General features: G+C 44.0%; 1 protein-coding gene across 3 annotated transcripts in view; it reads left to right on the top strand.

Moving 5' to 3' along the window:
• Positions 1-2,838: 2,838 nt before the first annotated feature.
• LOC137546362 (aldehyde dehydrogenase family 3 member A2-like) overlaps positions 2,839-14,591 on the top strand; it is a 69,438-nt gene continuing 57,685 nt past the window's right edge. The window contains exon 1 of one of the 3 annotated variants that reach the window (XM_068268714.1): positions 2,839-2,904. The gene's annotated coding sequence lies outside the window, so the exon portion shown is untranslated. Of the gene's footprint in view, positions 2,960-14,591 lie in introns of all 3 variants that reach the window. The other 2 variants (XM_068268712.1, XM_068268716.1) reach the window with 2 other exon arrangements.

Below are 14,591 nucleotides of genomic sequence, written 5' to 3'. Positions count from 1 at the left end.
ATTGCCTGGGCAGTGTCTGAACTGAAAGCTTGAGTTGATAAACATTGAAGAGAATATCTGGACAACTGAAGCGAGAGGGATATGGAGGCTGCAATATTTATTTTCTTTTAAAACAATACCAACTGCCTGGCTTTCCTGCTGATCGTCTAATACTTTTAGCCATAGTCCCTGAACAAACATATGCAAATCACGTGGTTGTCAGATTTCAAAAGATTAGCTGCATGTTTGTTTCTGGTGTTATTCAGACACTACTGCAGCCAAAGAGATCAGCAGGGCTGCCAGGCAACTGGTATTGTTTAAAAGGAAATAAATATGTCAACCTCCATATTCTTCTAAATTCAGTTACCAGAAAATTACTTGCCCATTAAAAATGCTGAACCCAAGTACATAAGAAGGAAATCCAGGAGCTCCAGAAGCCGGTGGCCACTGAGCTCTAGGAGAGATTCACAAGACCAGGCAGGTAATTATAACTTTATAAAAGAAAAATGATCCCTAAATTTGTGTTATAGGCTGGATAACTGCTTTAAAGGATATCCAAGCTGAAGGAGAAGTTAATCCTTACTTACCTGGGGCTAAGTGATCCCTTGCTGCAGTTCCAATGCCCTCCTGTGATCTTATGGAGGGGCTGGCGGCGTAATGGAGGGCTGGAATTGCAGCAAGGGAACACCTACTTCTAGGGTCTGGAAGACGTTGCATGTGCAGTTGGCCCCTGGACCGGAGGACTTTACGCGGTCAGTTGTAGGCACACGGAGAGGCAGAAGAGGACAGCGTGGGAGTGATCAGCCTGGAGGGGCCTGAGGAAGCCCCAGGTATGTATATTTTCTTTTTAATCCCCCATCTCACGTTCGCTTTAAGGTGGCATTAACAAGCCCGGATTTACCTCACAGAAGCCTATAGGCACAGATGTCCAGGCACCTTAGACCTCATCCTCCATGAACCTACAAACCCCACCTAACTGCACCGCAAGTGTGCTGGCTGGCCCAGCTGTCACTTCTCACTTCCCTTGCCCATCATAGGTAGCTAAATGTGCCCCTTAACACAACACAAAGTAGTCAAAAGTACCCTCAATAATACGTAGCTAGAGATGCCCCCAAGTATTAGGTAACTAGAGAAACCTCAGTATTAAGTAGCTAGAGGCGCCCCTGACTGATGGGAGATTTTGTCAGCGGAATGCAGAGAGCTGGGTGACTAACCTCTCATTTAATAAAATCTCATCAGGACTCTGCACAGGGAAGGAGGGAGGGAGGCGCTAGGGGGTTGGGGGTGAGCCGCCTTTCCAACATCAGGCGCCTGTTGGCATGTGCCTAATGCCTATAGTGCCTTATGGTAAATCTGGCCCTGGGCATTACTGGTACAATCTTCTTAACAATTGACTGTTGTGATGAATCAGAAATGATGGTTAGGGCCCACCAACCATAGCTACCAACTGTCCCTCTTTTGAAGGGACTGTCCCTCTTTGGGAGCCCTGTCCCTCTGTCCCTCTTTCCTCCTCATTGACCCTCTTTCAGGACTTTGTCCCTCTCTCTATGTAAATATATATATTTCTCTACAAAAAATGTTTTTGACTCTAAACTTTATTCCCATCCTTTAAATTGATATATTCCTAATTTTAAAATGTTACTATGAAGGAAAATGTACCAGGATAGAAAGGACCAGTGTGGTTTAAATTACAAAACAGCATATTTTTCTTATGAAATCTTTATGGTATGCGTGACTAGGGGCGTGATGGGGTGTGATCAGGGGTGTGGCATGGGTGTGGCTTAAGTGTCCCTCTTTCTCATCTTAAAGAGTTGGGAGGTATGCCACCAACGGAGGGGAAAATTACAAGTGATCCAATCCGGCTAAAATAATTGTTCCAAAACTCGGATTGATGGAATGATCCATAAGGTGGCCATACATTAGAACGATTATGGGCAGATTCGACCAAGAGACAAATTTATCTCTAATCGAATCTGATTAGAGATAAATTTGTCTCTAGTCAAATCTGCCCATACACTGCAGGCCGATTCCCGTCCGATTTCAGCATGAAATCATCAGGGAATCGGCTGAACCGCCGCTGCCCCCAAAATGTATAAATGTATGTAGTGTAGTGCGTTTATACATTACCTGTCCTGTAGCAGCTTCCAAACGGTGTCCGTCCATCTTGCCGGGTAAGCCGCATACATGCGAGCGGCGCATAGCGTCTGACGTCAGACGGACGGAGACCGCATGGAGGCTGACACCAGACAGGTAATGTATAAATGCACTACACTACATACATTTATACATTGCAGCGGCGGGGGTTTCGTCATCTCGTCGCTCGTTCGCAATTTGGACGCCTTACCGCCGCACACCCGACCAACCAACTTCACCCCGAAATTTTCCAGCATGCGTGATCGACCGTGCGGTCAACTTCTGTCCCGAAAATTGGTCGCTTTGTCGGTCGGGCATGCACTGGCAGCACCAATTTTCATCCAATTCGATTATAATAATCGAATTGGATGGTTGATTAATTGGTTGGTCGCCTAATGAATGGCCCCCTATAGAGCAACCATTGGTTGTTGATCGACAACATTAACGGAATCCATTTGAGATTATTCCATTTATGGGCACTTTACACTAATGTTGCTGGTCTAGTGGGAGGAAAAGTAAGATGACAGATTTTGCAGAGGCAGGCTTTAGCACTCTCAAATAGTAACGATATCAATTATAGTTGAAGTAGTGAATAAATGTTTATTATTTAAATGTTCATCATACACCCTAGGCACGCTGTCACTGTAACAAGATTTCATTATAATTCTGCTAGGCTTGAGATCTGCCAACTTGCTAAGTCCAGCAGCAGGGGAGTGGCTCAGTCTCGCCGTGTCATGTGATCTCCGCTTGCTCGCCAGCCAGGAGGGAGGGACGGACGCAGCCCGTAGTTAGGTGAGATTTGTCGTTGTTGCCGATCTTCAGCCTGAGCCCCGCCACCTGCAGCCAGGTAAGGAGACCCTCGTGCAGAGCGCAGCCCACCCGGAAGAGCGCTCTCACCACACGTGACGCGCAGGGCCAGGATAGGCGGCCAGCTCATTTGTTGTGAAACGTCAGCCCTCATGTTTGATCATGTGGGAATCATTTTGCCTGACAACCTTCTGTCCTTATTTCAGGGGGAAGGTCCTTGTGTTAGGAGCTGTGTAAATATATGTATAGAAGTGTATGGGCATGATTCACACATTTTTTTCATCTGTTTTCACCTTGAGTGATTATTTTCCTTGTAGATGTGCTGAAAGGTTATTTTGATCAATTAGGTGATAAGTCGTTTATGAGAAGATTTGTAAATCGAGTCATTTGTCTTTTGAAAAAAAGATTGGTTTGTGCAAAACTTTATGTACAATTATTGCATAGTAATTGATCAGATGCCAATGTAGGGAGAGGTAGACAAGACAAAATACGTTTAGGGCCTGTTTCCACTACACGCAGATTGGATGCAGAAAAACTGACTCCAATGAATGCCTATGAGCCTGTTTCCACTAAACGCAATTTTTCTGATGCAGATTTTCCTATAGGCATTCATTGGAGTCAGTTTTTCTGCATCCAATCTGCGTGTAGTGGACACAGGCCCTTATATTGCGCTTTTTGTCTTGTGGACTCTATCAAAGCTCTTGAGATGCAGCCTCGTCTAGGACAAGCTCAGTAGGCTGCAGTACTGGTGAAAGATAGCATTGCAAAATATTTTTTTTTTCCCTCATGTATTCTTTATCTTGTGAAGATGTGTTTGTCCTAATCTCAATATTTGAGCATTACAATTTGCCTCCGATGGTTGGTATATACTTTGGCCAGATCTAACATGTAGCGCATACCCATAGAACTGGTATTTCGTAACTTAAGTCTGGTGTTGTGTAACTCCTGTAAATATGTGTAATCCAGTGCTGTGTTATTACTTCATGCATTAGTAGAGCCACAGTTGGATTTCTGGATCTTGTGTGTGCAAGTGTAAAGGTGCGTACACACATGCGACTATAGTCGTTTGTAACGATCGTTCCCCGATCTTTACCAACGACGATAGTTACAAAAAACGAACCACCGACTATTAAGGCAAACGACGAACGAGCCAAATCGCTACAAAGGAAAGTTCTGTCTCGGCGGATTTTAACCAACGACGATCGTTTGCAAAAGTAGTACATCGTTGGAAACGGTCGTTCGTACTAGGCTTGACATGCGCATTTCATTATTTCTCTATGAAACTTCTCATTTTTATGCGCAGGCGCAATAGTTGCTTTACGTGATGTAACGTTCATTCTAACGATCAGATCGTTACACACCTTTTAAAACTATCTTTACATAGGTCGTTCTTTCATCAATTAAAAGTTCGTTCGTCGTTCTCAATGAACGATCGTTGTCGCATGTGTGTACTTCTGCGAGATGCGCGGCGGCACTTCCAGGTCTGCGGGTACGCAGGTGAAACCAGTCAGCGGTGCCATGCATGGCTATAGTATTCGCAGCCTCCTACATCAATTCGGATGGAAATGCCGGCCAAATCGCTAGTGCAAGTGATTCGGCTGGCAGTGCCATTGTTCCTTATGGCAGAGTTTCCACGTGCTATTTGCCTGCGAGCAAACTCTGCATATTCTGCGCAAGTGGAAACGGGAGGTTGTACTAGTATATTCTCTAACTCACTACTGTTTTTTTACCTGTGTAACATGTTATTACTATTATTATTACTACTGTTTTTTACAGTCTTACTTCTAATGCTGTATTACATTCACTGTGCCAAATCCCATTCCAGGCACGGCCCAGCTGTGCTTGGCAAACTAAATTGATTTTGGGGTTCTTCTAATACAATAATAGGTTTAGTTTGAGTACTGAAATTAAACATGTTTAATAATTAATAAATGTTGTTTGAATCATTTAGGTAAGATGAAAGATTGCAGCTATATCTGGCTCCTTGTAAACCTAAACTCTGTATTCTGCAAAGCTGAACCCAGAGCTCTCAGCATCCCATGCATAGGAGTTCACACTGGGGTGTTGCAATTTCTGTAAATTGCAGAATTGCAATGGAGGGGAAAAGTCAGGGCTGTGGAGTCGGTACAAAAATCACTTGACTCCGACTCCTCAGTTTATGAAACCTCCAACTCCGACTCCAAAGCCCTGGGACAAGTTGCACCTAGTGCTATATGCACCACGTAACGCATACAGTAAATGAAGATTATGGTTCGCTGTAAACATGCACGTTATCCGGTAGCACACAGCATGCCTTGAGTTATGCCAACAGGTTCCACTGCACTAATGTGAATGTACCCTTACACTATAATTGCATCACTTTTGCTATGCAATTGTATTGTCCCACGCAGGGCCACCCCTGCAAAAAACGTTATCAGGTAACCCCCAACCCCACACACGTTATCCGGTACCGCAAGCATGCCTTGCGTTAAGCCAACAGATTCCACTCCACTGACTGATAAGCCTGAAGGGGGCTGGAGAAAGACACAGGTATGTATAATTATTTTCTTTTTAGTTATCTCTGGTTCCTTTAACAATTTACAAACGGCGCGCTTACTAGCCCACCTGGTGACTCTTCACCTTAGATTTTTAGCTTGTAAGCTTATAACGGCAGAGCGTCATCTCCTATGGTTTCTTGCAACTGCTGTTTTTTTGTACTTTAGAACATTTTGTATCATCATACTCATGTTGTACTTCATTTGTATACTGTAATTCACTTATGTCCTGTAATTATATATTGCCCAGTGCTATAGAAGATGATAGCATTGTGTAAATCAATAATATTTGTTCACATGGTCTTACATTTTTGCCCAAATGGATCTGCCAGGACAGATCACTCTTTATGATCGGGGCATGTCGATTAGGCTGTTTTTCAACCAACCATTATCTGACAAATGATTGTATTTAATTTGTTTCCAGCAATACTTAGCCTGCATGTACCAGGCTTGAGGTTAAAGGTCACATTGATGGTTTTTTAAATGCCTGGAAAATGGCATATAACGGTTTGCCAGAAGTTGTGTCGGGTAGCTGTCAGTGGTAATAAGGCTGCATTGGTCACTCTTGTACCACCACTCATCTCTGGACGTAGATGCAGAGAGCTTCCGGGATCCCATACACACAGCACTAGAGGGCATAAATATTGCATGTCACATTTTTACAACTGCCATCAACAGTTCAGCCCCCTTATCTCTTGTAAACCATAGAGATGGTCAATAAATCAATAATGATGATACAGTTAATTCCAGACTTGCATACACATTTAATGCAAATTGTATGCAACTTAGAAGCAGACCAATCAGATTCATCAGGAATTGCATCAAATTTGCATTACATTTGCATGCAAGCTGGGATTATTAGCATATTATTGATAGTCTCTAGTTGATGGCCATCTTTTTTTCTACAGAGAAAATGTTTCCTTACATAACTGCTTCTGGATTGATCTGTCTCACAATTGTATTGGATTGTGTATGGTCACATTTAATGCTCATGAAATGGCAATACCCTCACTGATGACTGCTAGCAATGAATGAACAGACTGCCACTGCTAGTATTGTAATGAGAGAATCTCAGCTAGTCACAGTAAAGCAAATAGCTACAGGCTGCTGACATGTTGTTAAATGTATCTGAATTATTCATTATTTACATACTACTAGTAAATGAATCACTGCTGTGGTTTGAAACAAAATCATTTTAAAAAGGCATGTTCAAATTATAAGCAGGTTCTCACCTGTTCTGGGGAAGGGGAAAAGGTGGCAGGATATTTGCATGAAATGGAATACTCATTACCAGCTGCCAAGAATGAAGAAATTATGAGGGGAGTGTACCTTGTGCACTGCAACTGGTGCCAATGACTGCGATAATCAGTGGGCACATGCATGGCAGTAAAGGCATATTTACTGGGGGTGGCAATAGAGCAATGCCATCGGGAGACCCAAATTTGTACCCTCTCTGCCATGCAGTGCCTCTTCCAGAGTAGGTGCTATAGTGGCCACACCTGTTGTGGGTGGCGTCATGGTGTCTGCACTTTTAGGAGTGGGTTACGACAGCCATTTTATGTAACTGGTAGTTGTGGGGGTCACCACATGAAAAGCAAAAGAGGTTATGGACATAAGTTGGGCCTAATCAAGGTTTTGCTGTGGGGCCTCCCGATTTGTAGTCCCGTCTCTGGTTGGAAGTTGTTGTCTAGCAGTCTTGTCTGCTTTTAGGTCTGAATTTGCAAGGTATTTTATGCTTATATATAAATAATAAATGCACAGCACTGTGTGGTAAGTGAGGAAAACATGCAGCTCTTGTTTTGCTTATCCCTGAATTCAGCTTTGGCTGTGTATGGAGTGACTCCTATGTTGTTTTAATTTATACACCCTGAATCTGGGCTAAATCTGTGTGTTAAGCTCTGTACACTTATATGATTAGTGTCGCTAGAAAACAAGCGATCACAACCAACAACGTCACTGCACGGTTGAATTCAGTGGGGACACAATAACAATCTGCCAATCGGATCATTGGCAGAGGCGCGGAGATGAAGACCCAGTGCGTGTGTACAGCAGCCCTCGATGCCCCTCACTGATTAGTAAGCGATCTGTCATGGCGGATCACTTCAGCCGAGTGACCGCACCTATTTGCCCCACCCGTAGCATAACATCTCCCTGCGCCGCTCCGCCCCCCCCCCTGCATAGAACAACATAATTCTAATTCTGATCGGACGAAAAATCGTTCACTACACCATCAACGAACCAATCTTTGCTTCCTATCCATCACAACCAACTAGAAAATCCACATTTTGTGTTGACCAAAATCCAGTCGGATGACTATTTTTATAATCGTTCGTAATCGATTGTGCTCATCAATGGAGATTATTTACAACCAATCCGATCAGAATTTTTGATCGTTCTAACAATTTTTCGCTAGAAATTGGACCGTTAGTGGCCACCTTTAGCTTTCATTCTGGAGGAGGGTGGAGAATGTTCTTAAACTACTAGTTTACAGAATAATACACAATCTTAGAAAGTGATATGATATATTATGTTTTTTTCTAAAGTTATGAGCTTTGGCCAGTGTCTACAATATAATAAGATCAGTGATATGTTATCTTTGTTTAACTTTTAAGCTAAAGAAAATCTGTGTGATAGGTCATGCTCTGCTGAAAACCCTTGCTACTTCTGAATTGCCTGTGTAAATCCCTAGCCCTCCCTCCCCTGAGCTCAGGTGAGGTATTTGTTGTGTGGATAGTGCATGTCATGCTGAATAGGAGGAACTCTGTGTATACATTCAGGAATTGCAGAGAATCGTGTGTCCTTGGAGTATGATACAAGAGTAATGAGGGGAAGTATCTTTTCACAGGCTACACCAGATGCTGACCCTCTATACTGGGAGGATTGAGGTATTTAATGTGGTTCATTATAAAGAGAAACTTTAACCAAGGATTGGAATTCATCCCAATCAGTAGCTGACACCCCCTTTCCCATGAGAAAGGTTTACCTTTTCTTGAATAGATCATCAGGAGGGTCTGTATGGATGATATTGTGGTGAAACTCCTCCCACAGTGTTATGTCATAACCATGGTCCTGACAGTTTGTTTTTTTTGTCTGAGAACCTAGCTGCATTGTTAGAAATAACAGCTGTTTCCAACTGCCAAGCAACCAGTATCTCCCTCTGTGCATATATCCTACCTAATAAAAGCTAACTGTCCCTGCGTACTCCTGTCTCGGTGTACTTGGGTCCGTTCCCCTTCATCCTGCGTATGTGCGCAGCACGGACCGTTCGCGCAAACCTTCGTTAGCACACGGGCGTAAGCCTTTACGCGTGCAAACCTTCGCGTGCGGCACATCGAGTGGTAACTTCATAGCACGGCTGTGCTATCAGTTATCACGCTTTTGTGAATCAAGCCCTATGTGTGGGCATACAGTGCTTTGCAAAAGTATTCGGCCCCCTTGATGTTTTCCACATTTTGTCATATTACTGCCACAAACATGAATCAATTTTATTGGAATTCCCAGTGAAAGACCAATACAAAGTGGTGTACACGTGAGAAGTGGAATGAAAATCATACATGATTCCAAACATTTTTTTACAAATCAATAACTGCAAAGTGGGGTGTGCGTAATTATTCAGCCCCCTTTGGTCTGAGTGCAGTCAGTTGCCCATAGACATTGCCTGATGAGTGCTAATGACTAAATAGAGTGCTTCTGTGTGTAATCTAATGTCAGTACAAATACAGATGCTCTGTGACGGCCTCCGTGGTTGTCTAAGAGAATCTTGGGAGCAACAACACCATGAAGTCCAAAGAACACACAAGACAGGTCAAGGATAGAGTTATTGAGAAATTTAAAGCTGGCTTAGGCTACAAAAAGATTTCCAAAGCCCTGAACATCCCACGGAGCACTGTTCAAGCGATCATTCAGAAATGGAAGAAGTATATACTAGTGGGTCTGTACCTTCCACCTCCTGCAGATAAACAAATACTATACAATATTTCCTTCAAAGCAGCAAACTGGCAATGTGACAAAATTTTATTAATGGGAGACTTTAACATGGTACTGGACCCTTCCAAAGATAGATCTGCCTCTACTTCTAGCGACAACAGGGATTTATCCCTGTGGGCAGAAGCTCATCAACTACAGGATCTGTGGCGGTGGAACATTCATTCCACCTCAAACGCAAAGGTATGGGATGCGGGGAAAGCAGTAATTAGGGGGTGTTATATGTCCGAGGTTAAGATATTCAAAGCAGACTCCAGGAAAAGGATTAATGACCTTGAAGCGGAAACAATAATAAGAGAACAGATATATAAACAGAATCCTACAACTGAGACATGGCGCTCTTGGCAAGGTGCTCTAAGACAATGGAAGGCGGCACTTATAGATATTACCAAAAATTATTTTTTGTGTCAATCACGAATTTTTGAGTATGGGGACAAAAATAGCCGACTACTGGCTTGGCTGGCAAAAGACAACGCTACCGCTCCTGCTATTCCTACTATTATGAATGACATGGGAGATATACTAATGGATCCCGAGGAAATTAACAGAACGTTTGTTTCCTTTTACAAAACACTATATACCGTATATACTCGCATACAAGCCGAATTTTTGACCCCCAAAAAGGGGGTCAAAAGTTGGGGGGTCGGCTTGTATGCGAGTCTTCCCTGGTGGTCTAGTGGTGGGTGGTCCGCTCCCCGCGCGGCCGCCGCTGCTATTACCTGCTTAGGCAGCGGCCGCTTCCTAATCCGCGTTCCCCTTCTGTTTCAGAGTGTATCACAGCAGCGCGCCCGGCGGTGCTGCTGTGACGATGCAGAAGGGGAAGGAAAGAGCGGTTCCCCTGGTAACGGCGATACAGATCGCCGCTATAGGGAGCCGCGCTCTTTCCTGCACTCTGCATCGTCACAGCAGCAGCGCCGGGCGCGCTGCTGTGATACACTCTGAAACAGAAGGGGAACGCGGATTAGGAAGCGGCCGCTGCCTAAACAGGTAATAGCAGCGGCGGGGGGAGGGGGGAGCATTACCTACCTATGCTGGGCACTATACTGGCTAAACTAGGCACTATACTGGCTAAACTGGGCACTTTACGAGCCATACTGGGGCACTATACTGGCTAAACTGGGCACTATACTGGCTAAACTGGGCACTATACTGGCTAAACTGGGCACTATACTAGCCATACTGGGGCACTATACTGGCTAAACTGGGCACTATACTGGCTAAACTGGGCACTATACTGGCTAAACTGGGCACTATACTAGCTAAACTGGGCACTATACTAGCTATACTGAGGCACTACCTACCCATACTGGGCGCTATACTGGGCACTATACTGGCTATACTGGGCACTATACTGGGCACTATACTAGCTATACTGGACACTACCTACCTATACTGGGCACTATACTAGCTATACTGGGACACACTGGGGGGCTGCACCAATCCAGCATTTCCTACCCCCGGCTTATATGGGGGTCAATCATTTTTCCCTGGTTTTTCAGGGAAAAGTTGGGGGGTCGGCTTATATGCGGGTCGGCTTATATGCGAGTATATACGGTACTTCAAAAGCTAACTATGATATAGATCTTCTATCCTCCTATATCCAAAATATTGATCTTTCCTCTCTATCAGAAGACAGCGGCAAGGTTCTAAACGCGCTTATTAGTGTGGAAGAAGTCCAAGAGGCTATCTCTGAACTCAAAACAAACAAGACTCCGGGTCCTGATGGACTCCCAGCCGAATTCTACCATACATACTCTAATCAGGTGGCAGATAAACTTTGCTCGCTGTTTAATGATATTCTCGATGGGAAGAACTTACCTCCTACTTTTAAAGAAGCTATTATCATAGTTATATTAAAGCCTAATAAAAATCCTAATTACTGCTGGTCTTATAGACCAATATCACTCCTAAACGCAGATGCCAAGATACTTGCCAAAATACTGGCAAATAGACTTAAAGTTATAACGGAACTGGTTCATTGCGACCAGACGGGGTTTATGCCGGGTCGTAGTACAGACATCAACATACGAAGACTTTTTACTAATTCCCCCCCCCCCCTTCCCCGGGAGAATAGTAGACGTACAGTGGCCTCCCTGGACACAGAGAAGGCCTTTGACTCGGTGGAATGGCAGTATTTATGGCACCTGTTAAGTAAGTTAGATCTAGGTATTAATTTTATTGCTTGGGTCCAAGCCTTGTACCATGAACCAGTAGCCCGCATAAAAACAGGTAATAATATCTCCCTTCCATTCCCGCTGTCTAGGGGCACATGCCAAGGCTGCCCGCTGTCGCCATATCTCTTCGCCCTTGCGATTGATCCTTTAGCAATACTACCGGTAATTAGAAACCCTGAAAACATCAAGGGAATACAGGTGGGATTATTAGTGGAAAAGGTGTCCATGTATGCGGACGATACCTTACTTTACTTGGGTGATCCGGAGGCCTCTCTCTCTGAAGCACTAGAAATTGTTACTACTTTTGGTAAGTTCTCGGGATTGAGGGTTAATTGGGAAAAATCAGTGTTGATGCCACTGGCCACCTTTGACATCTCATCCTGCCCCTCTGCTCTTAGTTGGGTCACACAATTCCGATACCTTGGAATAAATATTACCAACAATCCAATGGATTTCCACTCTCTCAATGTTCAGCCTGTAGTTGATGCCCTCAAGTACAAGATTGCCCTTTGGAAACCGCTTCCCTTGACGGTTATAGGTAGAATCAACATTTTTAAAATGATCTTTCTTCCCAAATTCCTATACATTTTTAGACAAACCCCAGTGACTCTTCCTAAAAGTTTTTTCAAGAAACTACATTCACTGATTTCTGGATTCCTGTGGAGGGAACAGGTCCCAAGAGTAGGTCTTACTACACTCCAGCTACCAGCGGACCAAGGGGGCTTGGCTTTACCGGACCTATACCTGTGCGGCCATACTTGTGTCTGTGAGATGGTGGTTTTCCCAGGATAAATATAATGCAGCAGTCGCAGTGGATGCGGCAAGATTAGGTTCCTATGAAAGACTAACTTTACTACCCTTCCGTTCCACTGGTTCTGACGATAGATGTACAACCCCTATGATAACCACAGTTAAAGTGTGGAATGACATGCCTAAATATACTGGGGGCAAAGATAAGATATCCCCCCACTTCCCTCTCTGGGATAACCCCTCTCTGACCCATTTCTGCCAGATTCCGGACCCAGTATTATGGTCTAGATATGATATTAAAGCGCTACAACACATAGTAGATGATAATGGACTGCTATTATTCAACACACTCAAACTTCTGTATAATTTACCTAACAAAATGTTTTTTAGATTCCTCCAACTGCGCCATGCGTACAATGCACAATTTCCACAGGGTAATCCACCCTTGGTCTCTGTCAATCTGGAAAAAACGATAATGGTAGCGGAACTAGATAAACCACTTTCTGCAATTTACTTTACACTAATGAATAATAACACATACACTATATCTCGTTGTAAATCCCGTTGGAATGAAGATATCACGGGGCTAGATGATGCAGATTGGGATGAAATACTGGAAGAATTCGTTAAAACCCCTATATCCGCTAAAGAACGGCTAATCCAATTTAAGTTCTTACACAGAACATATCTAACACCTATACGAATGAATAAAATCTCTAATACGCATAGTCCTAATTGCCCAAGATGCAGGGTCACTCTGGGCACCTATTTCCATATGTTCTGGGAATGTCTCAGGATACTCAATTTTTGGCAAGATATTATCACTCTTATTAACCTCCCCGGCGTTCTATTGAGATCGCCAGGGAGGCTGCGGGAGGGTTTTTTTTTAATAAAAAAAAAAACTATTTCATGCAGCCAACTGAAAGTTGGCTGCATGAAAGCCCACTAGAGGGCGCTCCGGAGGCGTTCTTCCGATCGCCTCCGGCGCCCAGAATAAACAAGGAAGGCCGCAATGAGTGGCCTTCCTTGTTTTGCTTAGATCGTCGCCATAGCGACGAGCGGAGTGACGTCATGGACGTCAGCCGACTCCGATCCAGCCCTTAGCGCTGGCCGGAACTTTTTGTTCCGGCTACGCTGGGCTCAGGCGGCTGGGGGGACCCTCTTTCGCCGCTGCTCGCGGCGGATCGCCGCAGAGCGGCGGCGATCAGGCAGCACACGCGGCTGGCAAAGTGCCGGCTGCGTGTGCTGCACTTTATTTGAAGAAAATCGGCCCAGCAGGGCCTGAGCGGCAGCCTCCGGCGGTGATGGACGAGCTGAGCTCGTCCATACCGCTCAGGAGGTTAATGAAATCCTAGAAACCCACTTGATGATCTCCCCTAGAATAGCATTACTGGGATTGCTAGATGGTACTCCGGCGAATAAGCATTCGCAATATTTAGTTAAAATTTTATGTTTCTATGGGCGCAAGGAGATACTTCGAACATGGAAATCTGACAAATCCCCATCCTTTAACTTTTGGAAGAGTACTGTTTTTAAAACTTTGCCACTATATCGTCTAACCTACAAGAGCGGGAACTGCCCCCAGCGGTATGACAAGATATGGGCACCATGGTATAACAATGTGGATGCTCTCCCAACCGGCCCAGATGATTAATTTTATTTTCTTTCTGACAGCCTCTCACTTAATTAAACTCAGTGATTGCAGCTGGTTGGGGGAGGTGCTGGAGAATCTCTTCTTTTCTCTTTCTCTTCTTTTCTCTCGTCTTCTTTTCTCTTCTCCTCTTTTTTACTTCTCTGTCTCATTTTCTTCTGCTTCTCCATGCTTCACGATCCACAGAGTGGTCTGAATCTATATTCTATCTATTCAGATATTGGTCACATTGTCAATTTGTATACAGTTGAGTATCTATTTTGTAATTTTACCTATGATTTTCTGGTATAACTGTATGATCAATACTGTTGTATGCAAGCAAGACGTGTATTTACCTATGTTGACAAGAAAAAATAGTCATACACTGTACACTAACGTAAAGAACGGATGCCAGTAATGTTCAGATCCCTGTTGGATTGTTGCACTGTCCTTCACTTTCTCAACTATGTTTATGTATCGTTAAAACATATAAACAATAAAAACTGATTTGTCAAAAAAAGAAATTGAAGTATGGCATAACTGTACACCTACCAAGACAAGGCCGTCCACCTAAACTCACAGGCCGAACAAGGAGAGCGC

This window comes from Hyperolius riggenbachi, chromosome 2 (assembly GCF_040937935.1).
Source record: "Hyperolius riggenbachi isolate aHypRig1 chromosome 2, aHypRig1.pri, whole genome shotgun sequence".
NCBI lineage: Eukaryota > Metazoa > Chordata > Amphibia > Anura > Hyperoliidae > Hyperolius > Hyperolius riggenbachi.
This window is presented reverse-complemented; position numbering and strand designations above follow the sequence as displayed.